Source organism: Eumetopias jubatus, unplaced genomic scaffold (genome assembly GCF_037043125.1).
Source record: "Eumetopias jubatus isolate StellerSeaLion01/CBP00866 unplaced genomic scaffold, mEumJub1_p1.0 scaffold_4, whole genome shotgun sequence".
In the NCBI taxonomy this organism is placed as follows: domain Eukaryota; kingdom Metazoa; phylum Chordata; class Mammalia; order Carnivora; family Otariidae; genus Eumetopias; species Eumetopias jubatus.
The window spans coordinates 16,248,806-16,264,840 of record NW_028274810.1 but is presented as its reverse complement, the minus strand read 5'-3'; positions in this window follow the sequence as shown (position 1 = coordinate 16,264,840).

Below are 16,035 nucleotides of genomic sequence, written 5' to 3'. Positions count from 1 at the left end.
ATACTTCCCATTCCAAAACAGTTGTGTCAAGTTCAAATTGGCTTCAAAACCACATGCCTCACCACTTTGGAAATAATTATATCAAAGACTGTTAAAATGTCTTCAGTTGGGACAACTAGGTGGCTCACTAGGTTAAGCATCTGCCTTAGACTCAGGTCTGGATACCAGGACCCTGGTATGGAGCCCCATGTCAGGCTCCCTGCTCAGCGGAGAGTCTGCTTCTCCGTCTCCCTCTGCCCCTCCGCCATTGCTCGTGCTCTCTCTCAAATAAAATCTTTTTTTTTTTAGTTTAAAGATTTTAATTTATTTATTAGACAGAGCGAGACAGTGAGAGAGGGAACCCAAGCAGGGGGAGTGGGAGAGGGAGAAGCAGGCTTCCCACGGAGCAGGGAGCTCGATGCGGGGCTTGATTCCAGGACCCTGGGATCATGACCTGAGCCGAAGGCAGATGCTAAATGACTGAGCCACCCAGGTGCTCCTCAAATAAAATCTTTATATAAAAAAAAAAAATGTCTTGTTTGTGAAAATTTGTGTAAATTTTGTTCTGAAGCCTGATAACTTTAAAATGAAAAAAGTTTGCACATTTATTGAAGAATCAATAATCATGAAAATTGGGTCAAAATCCTATACCTATATTTTTGCTTGTAAAGCCTACATCCATCTCTCTCCCCTCTCTCCCTTGCATTCTCCCTTCCTTCCTTCATCACCAGTCAAAAGCCATTAGGCCGGCTTGAGGAAAGCTGCCCACCATGGGTTAAAGCTCAGAGAAAAAAATTGGCTGAGCAGGGCAGCAGCCTAATGGGTTGGGAGGTTGGTTACATACAAGGGGCTTGAGCAAATAAATATGTTGAGGATAAAGAGAGCTAGGCTTCTTGCTGTCAGAGAAATGAGTTACTAAGATGCGATGGGGAAAACTAGAATGAACTCTAGAGTGTTGCTTTTGAATTAGTGGTATTGGTGTGAATGCATGGTTTTAAATATTTTTGAATATAGAAATATAAAGGGGTCTTTGTTCTCATGGAGCATACAATTTAGTCAAAGGAGAGAGAATATAACTGAATCATACCTCCAGGATTGTGTAGCTAGAAGTTTGGGTTGTATAAATAAGAATAAAATTAATAATCTATAAAACAAGAAAAAAAAATTTTTAAGTATCTATAAAATAAGAAAACATCCCTTTTTAAAGTTATGCTGTGCAGAAAGAAATTTACAATGCAAATTTTCCCATTTTAAGGTGTTCATCACTCATTTTTTTAATTTAGATTCAATTAGCCAACATAGAGTACATCATTAGTTTCAGGTGTTCAGTAATTCATCAGTTGCGTATAACACCCAGTGCTCATCACTACATGTGCCCTCCATAACACCCATCCACTCAGTTACCCTTTCCCCCCACCCCCTTCCCTTCTGTAGCCCTCAGTTTGTTTCCCAGAGTCAAGAGTCTCTCTCTCATGGTTCATCTCTCCCTCCGATTTCCCCCTCTTCATTTTTCCCTTCCTTCTCTTAATGTCCTCCATGCTGTTCCTTATGTTCTACAAATAAGTGAAACCATATGATAATTGACTTTCTCTTCTTGACTTATTTCACTTAGCATAATCCCCTCCAGTTCCATCCATGTCGATGTAAATGGCAGGTATCCATCCTTTCTGATGGCTGAGTAATATTCCATTGTATATATGGACCACATCTTCTTTATCCATTCATCTATCGATGGACATCTTGGCTCTTTCTACAGTTTGGCTATTGTGTTCATCACTCATTTTAAAACAGAAGTTTTTGCTGTTTTTTTTTCTTTCATGCCTTTTTGCTACATATATTCAAATTTTGAATGTCTTTTACGTTAAAATATGTCTGCTTATGTCTTTGCAGTGTCTTCGAACTTACCCTCACTTGTTTCTTTGTAGTAATGGCGCTGTACCTGCAGAAAGTACTTGCAGAAAGTTCATCTCTTCAGTACATTTTTAAAGTATTATTCTCCTTCTGAAGGAAAAGCAGCCACTATTGGGGAAAATGGCCACAATGCAATGTTGCTAACAACTCACTAGAGGGTACTGTAACCTAAAGATAAAGGGTGATCAGTGCCAACTAAAAGCTGGGAGGGGAGAGTGCAGGCAGGAGGGGATCAAAAGAAAGAAGATACGTGGGTCTTTATTCTTTAGTCATCAATATAGTTATGGATCCCTAAACTACACTAACAAAAGATACAAACTAAAATATTATTTAAAACTGGGGTGTAACAGCAAACTTTTTCTCCACTTAAAACATATTCTGTCCATATTCATTCATGGTGCAATCTAACAAAACTAAAGTACATCAACAGAAGAAAAGTAATACATTTATCCTTGAGAGTTGTTTTATATATTGCAAAAACAATGCATCACAGCACACTTCCATCAATAACAAAATCAACGTTTCTTCCAAATCAGGAACTTCATAATCCCTGTGAATGACTGCTCAGTGACTCAGTCATCTATTTAGGCCCTGAAGTAAATAATGTAACTTTGTGCTCCAAAAAAGGCGATGAGATGGTTAAAGTTCTTTTTGTAACCCTTGAAACCTTCTATTGTCAAAGTTGTGTCATTTTTTAAGGTTGTTATAGTCCTGATTCTTGCTACTGTTGTCGATTTTAATTAACCCACCCTCCTTTAAATGTCTACACAGCTTCAAACATCTTCTAGATGTTGACTCTGCATAAGGCACTATATTACGTGTGTGTGTGTGCAGTAAATTTGTAGTCATATTAAAATCTAATTTTTATATTTTGTTTAAAAAAAAATTTTTTTTTTAAGAAACCTTAGTGGGCTATCAGGAGATAGCATTTCAGGAGCCCAAAGGCCAGAAATCCAATTTGATTTAACTAATGCAGAAAGAGAAGGACTGCATCTGGAACTTGGGTGAAACAAGAGCCATGAACTGGAAGAGCCTCAAGGTTCTCTCTCATGTCTCTGCTCCTATCCGTGCTCCTGTTTTCAAATTTTCCCACAGTGCACAGTTTTCTAGGCATGGTAGAAAGCTCTCGGTTTTATGTCATACTACCTCAGGCACCAGAGAGAGCCTTTCTCAACACTCTTTCTGGTACTAAACTCTCCAAATCTTCATGAGGGACTCCTCGTGAGGTTAGGTGCTCACCTCTGGGACAATCCATGAGCCCAGGATTCTGTCAATGCCCTGTAGTTCCCAGTGAGTCCACATAAAAGGAAAGGGGAGAAGGGCATTTTCTGGAAGAGGATGTAGACATACAGATAGATTTTTTTATCAAACTTAACTTGGGTTTCAGTATATCAGATTCTTTGTCAAATGTCCAAAAGTCAGTTCCACTTGAAAACAAGTCAGATAAAAACAATAAAGCATCTCAGAAATTTTTATTAAAGTCAATGGAAAGATGAGATCCAATTAACAAAAACTAAATTTATAAGCAACATATAGGAACACAAATTTTATATAAAGTAATGCAAAATTAACAGGCAGTTAAATAGAAGTTTAGATTAAGATACCAAAACAGCACATAACCTATTCCAAAATGATACGCAAGACCATAATGCAGAATTTTCCAAGGATGTGGTGGTGGAAAGTCAGTTTTGTGACCTTGAAGCCCTCACCCACACCGAGGGTCAAAGGGGCTGGATTAGAAGAGGGTATCTGGAGAGAGCTGCTGCCACACTGAGCCCCCCTGTCTACCCAACCTCACCTTCCACCTAGGGAAAGGGGTCTGCACCCCTTCACTTCCAGCTTAGAGCAAGGAGCCTCAGTGAGACTACCTGGAAATTCGACATAAGTCTATGCGTTTTGAGGCCTGGTGGACTGTGCTGGACACAGTGGGCCGGGTACCTGATTAGGGTTACACAGTGTTTGCTAACTGTTCTCACCACTAAAGTGAAAGAGGGGTTGCTGCCTTAGGCCAGCTACACAGTCTGTTGAAACAAAGAATGTCTGAATGTTTCTCCTGTACCAGATGTGCGCTGTGCAAGACACCGCGGGGCACGACCATGTTGTCTCGGGTCCCGACTAAAAGGGCTGAAGGGCTGTCTGAATTCAGAGATGAACTTCAGCAGGGAAGAAAGGTGGAGGTACCATCAGTTGTGTAGAGATGGAAGAAGGAAACATAAGTGACCAGCCAGGGAGAATGCACGACACCCAACAAGAAACTACAGAAGAGAGTTTCCTAGTGACTGCCTGAGGTGGGGAGTCTCCCCGTTAGAGAAAGATAGCAGGGCAGAGAACTCAGTGCAGCTCCTATCAGTATGTTAGTCACGTAAGAACCAACCTCCTGGCACTTTCCTCTCCCTTCTATTCTGTGGTGACTCTGATGGGGCTCAGGGGCTAGAGAAAGAAAAATCCTAGAAGGGGAAAAGAGGGAAGAAACTAACCAGGCCCAGCCTGGCCATCACAGCATGCCCGAGCAAAGGGAGAAGGAGAAGTTATTGACCTTTAAATCGAGACTGAAGTTGTGATGACCACACTACACCAAACATAGCAATTACTTTATTGAAGAACATTTTGTTAACTGAAAGCAATCAGAAAAGTTGTAGGACTTGCCCTAAATTTCATCTAGAGCATGGGAAGAACCAGTCCCACACAAAACAAAGTCAAAGTGACTATGGGAAACACAGTTTAAAATGGCCTAGCAATTCCATCCTGTAAGTTGTGCTTCATACTTAAAATAGCTGCAAGGGTCTCAGTGAATATAGAGATATTTAAGAGAAATGAATGGAGACAGCTGTTAGAGAAACATCCTAAATTCTACATAATCTACATATATTATTCTCATTTAAGTCTCATAACAATCCTCCAAAACAGGAATTAATACCCCTTTCTTACTTATGCAAAAACTATCAGCAAGACTGCGTGACTTTCCCAAATGATGGTCAGGATTCATATTCATATATATCTGGCCCCAAAAACCATGTCCTTTCTAAACACCACCTTAGTTCCCATGTTCTTAGACATTTTTAATTTCCAGCAAACTTGCCTAAAATCTCTGAGCTCCAGTTTCTTCACGGAAAAGACCGGATTAATAATACCTGCTCTGCCTTTCTCCAAGGGATGGTGGAAGAATCATGAGATAGTACACTATAAAGCACTTCATTAATTCCAAAATCTTGTTATTGGAGGAGAGGAGCAATACCTTATTGTTCCTTCTTCTGCAGACAGAAGAATTATATTGGAGGCAATCATATTTTGTTTGGGACCATACATCATCATCATAAATTGTTTGGGACACACTACAGCACGAAAAGCCATTATATCTTCTCTGAAAAAACTCAAACCAGAAATGCTTGCTTAAAAATTAAGTTTACTGGTCTAAAAACCCAACACTGCCACCAATAAAACTAGAAGTAGAAAATGGAGACCATTCTTTTTCATTTTATCATTGAATTAAAAACCTGTATTTGGATGATACAAATCATTACCAATCTAAGAATGACTTGGCTACAGTAATCCAGAGTGTACATGAATGAATGGATAAGGCTGGCCACAATGTGCACCTGTTTGAATTTTCTTTAACCAAATGTATTTGTTAAATCTCAGAAGAACTTCCTGCTGCCCACATAACATCCTGCACAGGCTTCCTGGTAGCCTTTTGTGACCTAACAGGGTGAATAAATATACAATATTATGAACCCTTCAGCTTCCCTTGAGTTATTACCATCCTCTTCCTAGGAGAACAGAGGTTATTTATAAGAGAGACATGATGACTAAGAATCAATTATTATAAAATTACTAAGTTTTAAAAAACGGAGTATGGGTGCCTGGGTGGCTCAGTCGGTTAAGTGCCCAACTCTTGATTTCCGCCCAGGTCATGATCTCAGGGTTGTGAGATCAAGCCCCGTATCGGGCTCTTCACGGGGTGTGGAGCCTGCCTAAGATTCTCTCTCCCTCTCCGTCTGCCCTACCCCTCTAAAAAGATTAGAATAATAAATAAATAAATAAATAAATGTCTATTTTATTCTTCATTTTTATTCCATTTAAATGATGTTTAAGGCATTTAATCTTAAAAACAAGGGAGTTTCATTAGCCAACTGTGTTACATTAGAATTTTTTCAGCCACCTTAAAATTCTCTCCTTTATAGGGACACCTGGCTGGCTCAGTTGGTACAGTGTGCAACTCTTGATCTCAGGGTTGTAGGTTCAAGCCCCACACTGGATGCAGAGATTACTTAAAAAAAAAATAAAATCTTTAAAGAAAAAATTCTCTCCTTTATAATTTCTTTCACTATTTTTAAGTGACCTTTATAATTTCATTTCTGATGACAAAACTGATACATATTTATTGTATGAAAAATATAGAAAATCACAGAGAACAAAATACTCATGAGCTCATTGTCCAGAAGTTTAATTTAGATATAGTAAAGTCTCTCTCTCTCCCACCCCATCAAACCTTCTTTATAAGTCTGCTTTATTGCATATTTCTTCTTGATTAAAATAATCTCAAATTATATATAATATTTTGAGCACTGCTTTTCCTAATTGATTTAATATAAACATTTTCCCATGTCATTAATATTCTCCTATATCAACATTTCAAAAAACTGCTTAATATTGTACTGTGTGAAGGGGTGCCTGGGTGGTGCAGTTGGTTAAGCATCTGCCTTCAGCTCAGGTCATGATCCCAGGGTCCTGGGATGAAACCCTGGATCTGGCTCCCTGCTCAGCAGGGCGTCTGCCTCTCCCTCTCCCCCCTGCTCAGGTTCTCTCTAGCTCTCTCTCTCAAATAAATAAAAATAAAATCTTTTAAAAAACATATTGTACTGTGTTAGATTTAAACTAATATTTGGTGTTAAACAGATTTATTACAATTCTTTGGTATTATAAACAATGGAAAATATAAACACTCCAGTAGATACATCTTTTTTAATAAGTATGTCAAATTGCCCTCCAGTAAGTTTGGATTAATTCCCACTTCCATAGGTAGTATATGAGAGTGCTTTATTTAATTAAAAAAATGCAAATACTGGGTATCAGAATATTATAAACTTTCTCAATATGAGAGGTGAAAATGGTGTCTCACTTAAATATGCAACACTTTGAATAGTAGTGTTGCACTTTTACATTAAGGTATGATCTATTTCAGAGGCCCCTGGGTGGCTCAGTCAGTTAAGCCAGGTTTCAGCTCAGGTCATGATCACCTGGGTCTTGAGATCGGGCCCCAACTTGGGCATCACACTCAGCGGTAAGTCTGCTTGAACATTCTCTCCCTCTGTCCTTCCCTGACACATGTTCACTTGCTCTCTCTCTCTCTCTCTCTCCAAAATAAATAAATGAATCTTAAAAAAAAAAAAAGGTATGATCTATTTCGGCTAACTTTTTCTGTATTGTGTCAGGTAGGAGGATTGAAGTTCATATTATTCCATATGGATATCCAGTTGTCTCAGAGCCATTTGTTGAAAAGATTATCTTTTTCCCCTTCAGATTATCTTGGCACTTTTAACAAAATTCAATTGACCACATATACATGGGTCTATTCCTGGGCTCTCCAATTTGATTCATTAATCTCAATGGCTATCCTTATGCCAATACCACCCTGTCATGTTACTGTAGCTTTAGTCTTAAAATCAAGAAGTATGAATCCTCAAACTTTTTCTTCTTCAAAATTATTATATTATATTAACAATGGGGTGAAATTTCTAATTTCACTGCACTGAAACCAGAGAACAATATTATGTATGATTTTAATTCTTTTAAATTTATTGAGATTATTTTATGACTTTGTATATGTCTATTATGGAGAATGTTTCATGTGTACTTCAGAAGAAAGTATGAGTCTCCTATTGCTAGGTAGAGTATTCTATGGATATTAGGTCTAGTTTGTGTATGGTGTTGTTCAAGTGTTTTATTTCCTTGTTTGTCTTCTGCTTAGTTGTTATGTCCTTTACTGAAAATTACTTTACTGCAAGTCTAAAATTATTCTAAAGCTAAATTTTTATTTAAAAATTGTTTTAAAATGCCCCCATGAATTTCCAAATTGCTCCCTAGGACATGGTATTATTTTCCTTGAGAACCTACTGAGCTAGTCCCATACTTTAAGCTCTGATGTCTTACTTCTCTACTCACTTAGAAAAATTGAAGGTAAGGTGGAATACACACACTTTTTAGGAATAGATAAGGACATTGTTTCACTTGCCATGGGGTTTGTGTGAAATATTTTCACTAGGTAATTTGATTTGATGCCTAATTCATAATTGTAATATGATGATGATATTAATTATATTAATAATATTGATGATAGTCATATTGATAATAAACTTCAGGGAGATGGGTTTCTTGTTAAATTCTAGTATACATGTATAGTGGGTTCAGAATTGTTAACCTGTACCCCTATGGGAAACAACTTTTATAACTAGAGTATAGTATTCACATGCAATTCCTTTTGCCTTTAGTCTTACAGATTTGTGGGAACACTTTTGATGTTCATAATTCCATTTATGCAAGTAAAATGTGTTTATTATCTGTTTTGCACTGTTTTAATTTTCATGAAACTTTTCAAGAACTATTATGCAAATCAAGGGGAAATTATACTTCTTTTGTTCAGAATGCTACAAAGAAATGTTTACCATTTTGGAAAATAATGTCACTGATGGTAACACTACTTGGTGGTGTTTGAGCTACCAAAGCAACATTCCTGTGTTACTCTGCATCTGTTGTCACTTTGTTGTAATTCTGTGTGTGTGTGTGTGTATACAAATATGCTTATTTAGCTCTTTCAAAATCTCAATTACAAAGAAAAATATCTAAATATTCAGTTGGATATATTTTGTCTTACTTGGGTTCCATTGGAATGAGGTAGAAACTGGATTTTGAATCACGCTACTTTTTCTAGAAACCAGAGAAATAGGGGAAGGAAAGAAGATTACCTCAAACTACATTTAAGTGAAAATAGAAGACAGGGAAAATCTGAAAACTCAAAATTGGGCATGAGCACTACCAAAGGTAGGGGTGCTAAGAAACCTGCATAGGAGTTTGTGACACATGTCTTAGAGAAGAACAGAGAGCCCAGCAGTGGGAGATCCCAGAGATTTCCACAAATGTTGCATTCTATAAGGATAGGACCCCATGTGGAAAAGAAACCATTGTGAGCAAAACTGAAGTTTGATGGGACATCAGTGGAAAAAGGCAAAGAGAAGAAAATGCCCAGAAAATGCTGGAAGATAGACCCCTGAAGGGGCAGATTTCACAAAGTTCCCACAAACTTCTAAAAGTAAGTGCATCATCTTGGAAGGTGATTGCTATGTTTTTCTCAGTAATGGTAACCTACAAAGAATCTGTGGATGTCCAGGGGCCCTAAACTAGACTGGGTTCTGAGGGCCACAGGAGATAGGACTATACAAAGGTAGCTATTTTAGGTTGTTTCCTTCCCTGAGCTATGAAGCTTGGAAAGCTATCCTGGCTTCCCAACCAACTCCACTGGAACTTCTAATTCTAATCCAGAAATTTCCATCTCATTCAACTATGATTAACAAAAATGAATATGCTCAGCATCTAGACTAAGGTAGTATAAGGAAAAAACGGAGTACCAACTTTCCTATAAATAAAAACTCCCATACACACAAATTCCTACTGCAGGTAGATGAAAATTATAAGCTAATATTCCTATGTATATTTTTTAAAAAGAAAAAATATAATGGAGCAATTACAACTGTGAAGGAAGATGTAAAACAGACATAGAAAAATGGAAAACAGATAGCCAAACAATAGAAGGTTATGACTAGATAACATGAAAATGCGAAGTGGGAAATGACGTAACTCAAGAAAGCAACAAAAGAAAATTTTAAACCAGTTTGGAGTTTTAATTCGAATGCAGTATTAAATCAACAAAGAGTTTTCTGAATGCTTTCAAGATTTTTTTATCTTTGGTTTTTGGTGATTTTGCTTTTATGTGCTCAGGTATGGTTTGTATTTATCTTGCTTAAAGTTCACCGACCTTCACTCTACCTCTGTCTTTCACCAAGCTGGGGACATTTTTGACCATTATTCCTTCCTTCAAATATTTTTTACATCCCATTTTCTCTCTCCTCTTCTTCTGAGCTCTAACTACATGCACGTTAGATCTTTCAATATCATGTCACAGACCACTGAAGCTCATTTGTCCCCCAATATTTTTTCTGTTCTTCAAAGTAGATCATAGCTATTGATCTATCTTTAAGTTCATTAGCTCTTTCTTCAGTCATCTCTAATTTGCTGTTCACTGTATCCAGTTCTTTTTTTTTTTTCAGATATTTTTCAGGACTATTATTTCCATTTAGTTCTTTTATAGTTTTCATTTTTCTGCCAAAATTCCCCATCTGTGATCCATCCTGTCCAGTTTTTCCTTAATCCTTTAGCCTATTTATAGTGGCTGTCCTTCTCTGCTAATTCCAACATTTAGATTATCTGTGAGTCTGTTTCTATAAAGAGGTTTTTCTCTTGATTTCCTTCTTTCCTTCTTCACTTGCAGTTTTTTTGTTTTGTTTTCTTTTTTTGTATACTGGCCATTAATGATAATACACTGATGCAACTCTGGATTTTTCTGTAGTCACAAAAAAATGTTTGAGTTTGAGTCTGATAAGGATTTAAAATAATTGGAAGACCACCTTGATCCTATGAGGGTTAGCCTTAGGTTTTGTTAGGGCAGGTTTATTTTAGCCCTTACTCCTAAGTCCTAGACATACTTTTAAGGCATGGCTCTTTTCAGGTTTTGATCAGAAATCCAAGGAGTTTATCCAAACCCTGCTAACTTGGCAAGATTTGAACTTCAAACTCCTAGACTTCCTTCAAACTTTGTAGACTTCCAGACTGGAATTTTTATATACAAAAATTTGTCTTGGAACAAATGATAAGCTTCATTTGGTCTCATGTAGTATTGGTCTAAGAGGTTGAGACAGTCCCCTAGGACTTATGTAAGATCATTATACTACTGTGGAAAGAACATTCGTTTTGTACGAACAGAACTCAATTTGAATTACTAACTATGTTACGTTGGATAAATTACTTATCTCTCTGAGTCTGCCTTATATGTAAAACAGTGGTGATGTATTATATAGAATTTTTTAGAGAATTAAATGAGACAGAATATGTAAAAAACCCAGTGGGGTTGCAATAAATTGCAATTACCTTGTAGTTTACAAAGAAGCAAAGATTACCAAAAACAAACAAACAAACCAGGTTTGCTCTATTTAGAGTCAAAACTTATTTATTTGTGATAAGTGAGCTTAGGCTAACAATTTATTTCCCTCAGTCTTTGGGACATTTTAGGCACTCTGTCAAACTAACTGCTCTTTTGATACTTGAGAAGAAACAGAAGAGACACAGGGTGCCTAAGCCCATGACTTAGACTACAGGTGGAAAGAACCCTGCAGAAGCTGAAAGATTGAAAGGTCAGGCTTGAATATTCTGCCTGCAGAGTGGTCCTTATGAAGCTGGGACCCTCAAAGTGCTCCAACTCCAGTACAATTCTCCCCTGGAAATAGTTGGCTCCTTCCTTGAAGGACAATAGCACACCAGGCAGAGATCACCTTTGTACATTACTTAAGTGATCTGGATCATAACCAACATTAGAGTTGCCAATTTTTGAAGTCTAAGCATATCTTACAAAAGTCCACATGTATTCTCTCCATACTGAATGGATTAATAAACTAAGGCTTATAATGGCTGTTCATATATTATGAAACAGTTTCATATCCCTTATCTCATTTGGTTCTGAAAACAATCTGGTCAATAAGGTTTTTAAAAAGGCAATATTAAATTGTCCCCACTTAAAAAATATGGAAAATGAGACTCAAAGATTAACTGACTCTCCAAACTTCAAAGGCAGTGAATGATAAAGTGTCTCCAGATCACTTCTACTATGGTCCTTCTTTATCTTTAATTCATTTTACTAAGTATTTTCTATAACCCACTCCTTAACCTATCCAAACCTCTTAGTTATATCATATAACATGCTGCTAACCCTCCAGAACCATGAGACAGAATTTCACTAATTTGTATCACAATTCATGGGGCACCTGGGTGACTCAGTCGGTTAAGCATCTGCCTTTGGCTCAAGTCATGAGGGCCCTGGGTTCAAGCTCCACATTGGGGCTCCCTGTTCAGGGGGAGTCTGCTTCTCCCTCTCCCCCTGCCCCTGCATAAACTATCTCTCCCCTCTTCTAGCGCATACTCTCTCTCTAATAAATAAATAAAATCTTTAAAAAAATAATTTGTGTCACAGTTCTGCAAGGTAACCCAGGCTTATCTTTAAATTCTAATGGTATCTGAAAAACTATGCAGAGGGTGTCTCAGTGTTAAATTGAACTTCTAACACCATAGATCTTATAATATTGTCCAGTTATTTTCTTCTGTGGCATTCAGACAAGATCTCTGATGTTTCTTCAAGATTAACTCCAACTCCGAGGTTTCAGTGTCCAAGTTACACTGTGATAACCATTTTTACATAAAGGTTACCCTTTGGACATCTCAGTACCTAAGAGCAGGCTTATACTACATCTCAGAGAATTGAGAAGCTGTACCCTACAGACAGTGAGCTAAATCATCACTTTAAGGCATTTTAAAAAATATCCATGCCATCTCCAAGTAACTGGCTCACAATAGGCCTTCATATAGAATACAGGCCTGGAAGGTGAGGGATGGACACAATCCTTAATGAGAGAGAAAGTGTTAGGAGATCTGTTCAAGGCACTTATCTCTATAAACTTAGTTTCCTCATTTGGAAATTACGATAATCTCAGCCTTCTAACTCCAAATAGCCAAAACAATCTTGAGAAAGAAGAACAAAGCTGGAAGCATCACACTCCCTGATTTCAAACTATATTACAAAGCTTTTATAATTAAAACACAATGGTATTGGCATAAAAACAGACACATAATAGAACAGAAGAGAAAGCCTGGAAATAAGCCCATGCATATATGGTCAGTTAATTTACAATGAAGAAGTCAGGAATATACAATGGGGAAAGGACAGTCTGTTGGAAAAATTGGACATCAATATGCAAAAGAATGAAACTGGACCACTACCTTACAACATACACAAAAATTAATTCAAATTGGATTCAAGACTTGAATAAGACCAGAGACCATAACAGAAACAGTAAGCTCCTTGACAGAGGTCTTGGTGATGATATTTTTTTAATCTGACACCAAAAGCAAAAGCAACAAAAGCAAAAATAAACAAGTGAGACTATACCAAACTAAAAGTTTCTACACAGACAAATGAAAAAGATGCTCAACATCACTTATCATCAGAGAAATGCAAATCAAAATTACAATGAGATATCACCTCACATCTATCAGAATGACTAAAATCAACAAGAAACAACAGGTGTTAGTGAGGATGTGGAGAAAGAGGAACCCTCTTGCACTGTTGGTGGGAATGCAAACTGGTGTAGTCACTGTGGAAAACAGTACGGAGGCTCCTCAAAAAGTTAAAAATAGAGCTACCCCACAACCCAGCAATTGAACTACTAGGTATTTACCCAAAGAATACAAAAGTGCTAATTAAAAGGGATACATGGATCCCAATGTTTATAGCAGCATTATCAACAATAGCCAAATTATGGAAACAGCCCAAGTGCCCACTGATTGATGAATGGATAAAGAAGATTGTGGTATATACATACAATGAAATATTATTCAGCTGTTAAAAAAAGAATGAAATGTTGCCATTTACAACAACATGGATGGAGCTAGAGAGTATTATCCTAAGTGAAATAAGTCAGTCAGAAAAAGACAAACACCTTATGATTTCACTCATATGTGGAATTTAAGAAACAAATGAGCAAAGGGAAAGAGAGAGAGAGAGAGAGAGAAAGACTAAGAAACAGACTCTTAACTATAGAGAACAAACTGATGGTTACCAGAAGGGAGGTGGGTGGGATGGGTGAAATAGGTGAGGGGGATTAAGGAGGGCACTTGTTATGATGAGCACCAGGTGTTGTATAGAAGTGCTGAATCACTAAATTGTACACCTGAAACTAATATTATACTGTATATTACCCAACTGGAATTTAAATAAAAATTTAAAAAAAATTTTTAAGTTTCTGCACAACAAAGGAAATCATCGACAAATGAAAAGACAACCTATTTAATGTGAAAAAATAATTGTAAACCATATGTCTGGTAAGGGGTTAATATCCAAAATATATAAAGAAGCCATACAATTCAATAGGGGAAAAAAGGTTCAATTAAAAAGGGAGCAGAAGATGTGGCGCCTGCATGGCTCAGTCAGTTAAGTGTCTGACTCTTGGTTTTGGCCCAAGTCATGATCTCATGGGTCTTGAGATCAAGCCCAGCATCAGGCTCCATGCTCAATGGCGAGTCTGCTTGAGATTCTCTCCCTCTCCCTCTGCCCCTCCCCACTAGTTGTGCTCACTCTCTCTCTCTAAAATAAATAAATATTTAAAAAGGGGAGAGGGAGAATATCTGAATAGATATTTTCCCAAAGAAGACGTGTAGATGTCCAAAAGGTATGTGAAAGATGCTCAGCATCATCAATCATCAGGGAAATGCAAATCAAAACCACCATAAGATATCACCTCACACCTATCAGAATGGCTAGCATCAAAAAGACAAGAAATAAGTTTTGTTGAGGTTTGGAGAAGAGGGAACTTTTGTGCACTGTTAGTGGGAACGTAGGCCCAGGATCATAGGGGAAGAGAGGAAAAAATGAAACAAGACGAAACCAGAGAGTAAGACAAACCATAAGAGACTTCTTACCATATGATCTCACTGATATGAGGAATTCTTAATCTCAGGAAACAAACCGAGGGTTGCTGGAGTGGTGGGGGGTGGGAAGGATGGGGTGGCTCAGTGATGGACATTGGGGAGGGTATGTGCTGTGGTGAGTGCTGTGTGTTGTCTAAGACTGATGAATCACAGACCTGTACCCCTGAAATAAATAATACATCATATGTTAATAATAAAAAAAGATAAAATAATCATAATAATCTCAACTTTCTGTTAGAATGAAGCAAGAGAATCTTTAAAAGTGTCTTGAAATAATTACTGGCACATAGCAAGAACTTAATAAAATAAATTGGATTTTGACTTCTGATACAATAATTGGATCTACCTACTCTAAAGAGAAGCCCTTACTCAGAAGCCAGCATTTTATATTACAACTATGGAAATAACACCCTAACTGGTCTTGCTGGCTCTACTGTCTCCTCTGTCAATGGCTTTCTTCTGTCATCAGTTATCTTCTTACACCAGAGCATGTCATTAGCACATGTAACTCACAGCTCTCCATGACCTGGCACCAATCTATAGCAGTACCCTCATATCTCACTGTTTCTTCCTCTACACCATACATTTTTAAATGACCAGGATACTTGTCATTTCCCTAATGCTCCACAAATCACCCCTCCACTCTGGGTCCCCACCCCCCATTTCCGTGTTAGTACTCAAGTGATCTCATCAATTTGGAATGCATTGTGAAAGTCTATCCAAACAACTACCACCATTACTCGTTTCCTTTTTTTTTTTTTAAGATTTTATTTATTTGACAGAGAGAGAGACAGCAAGAGAGGGAACACAAGTAGGGGGAGTGGGAGAGGGAGAAGCAGGCTTCCCGCCGAGCAAGCAGCCTGACGCGGGGCTCCACACCAGGCCTCTGGGATCATGACCTGAACCAAAGGCAGATGCTTAACAACTGAGCCACCCAGGCGCCCCAATTACTCAAGATTTTTACACACCTACTCCTGGACTTCACATGAGATTTGCCTTCCTCCCCTCTGGTGATCTGTGGCTTAGTTTAGCTAACGTTCCACAATCCTCTCCTCTCTTACATCTCACGCCTCAACTACTCTTCCTTGTACACAAGGTTCCACTTATTCCCACCTTAACTGGGTCTGAGTAAAACATTCCTCTCTTTGTCCTAATTCCACATCAATCTTCTCATGACTTATTTGGTTTCCCAGGTACCCTGATACCAGCAAACAGTGTGCCCTGGAGAAGGAATGAAAGTATTCTGGTGAGTGGCAAGTATTAAGCTCCACTATAAATTAATAACTTTGCATTGTGATATGTATCTCAATCTTGTAATTTTAATTAATCTATAACCAAGAA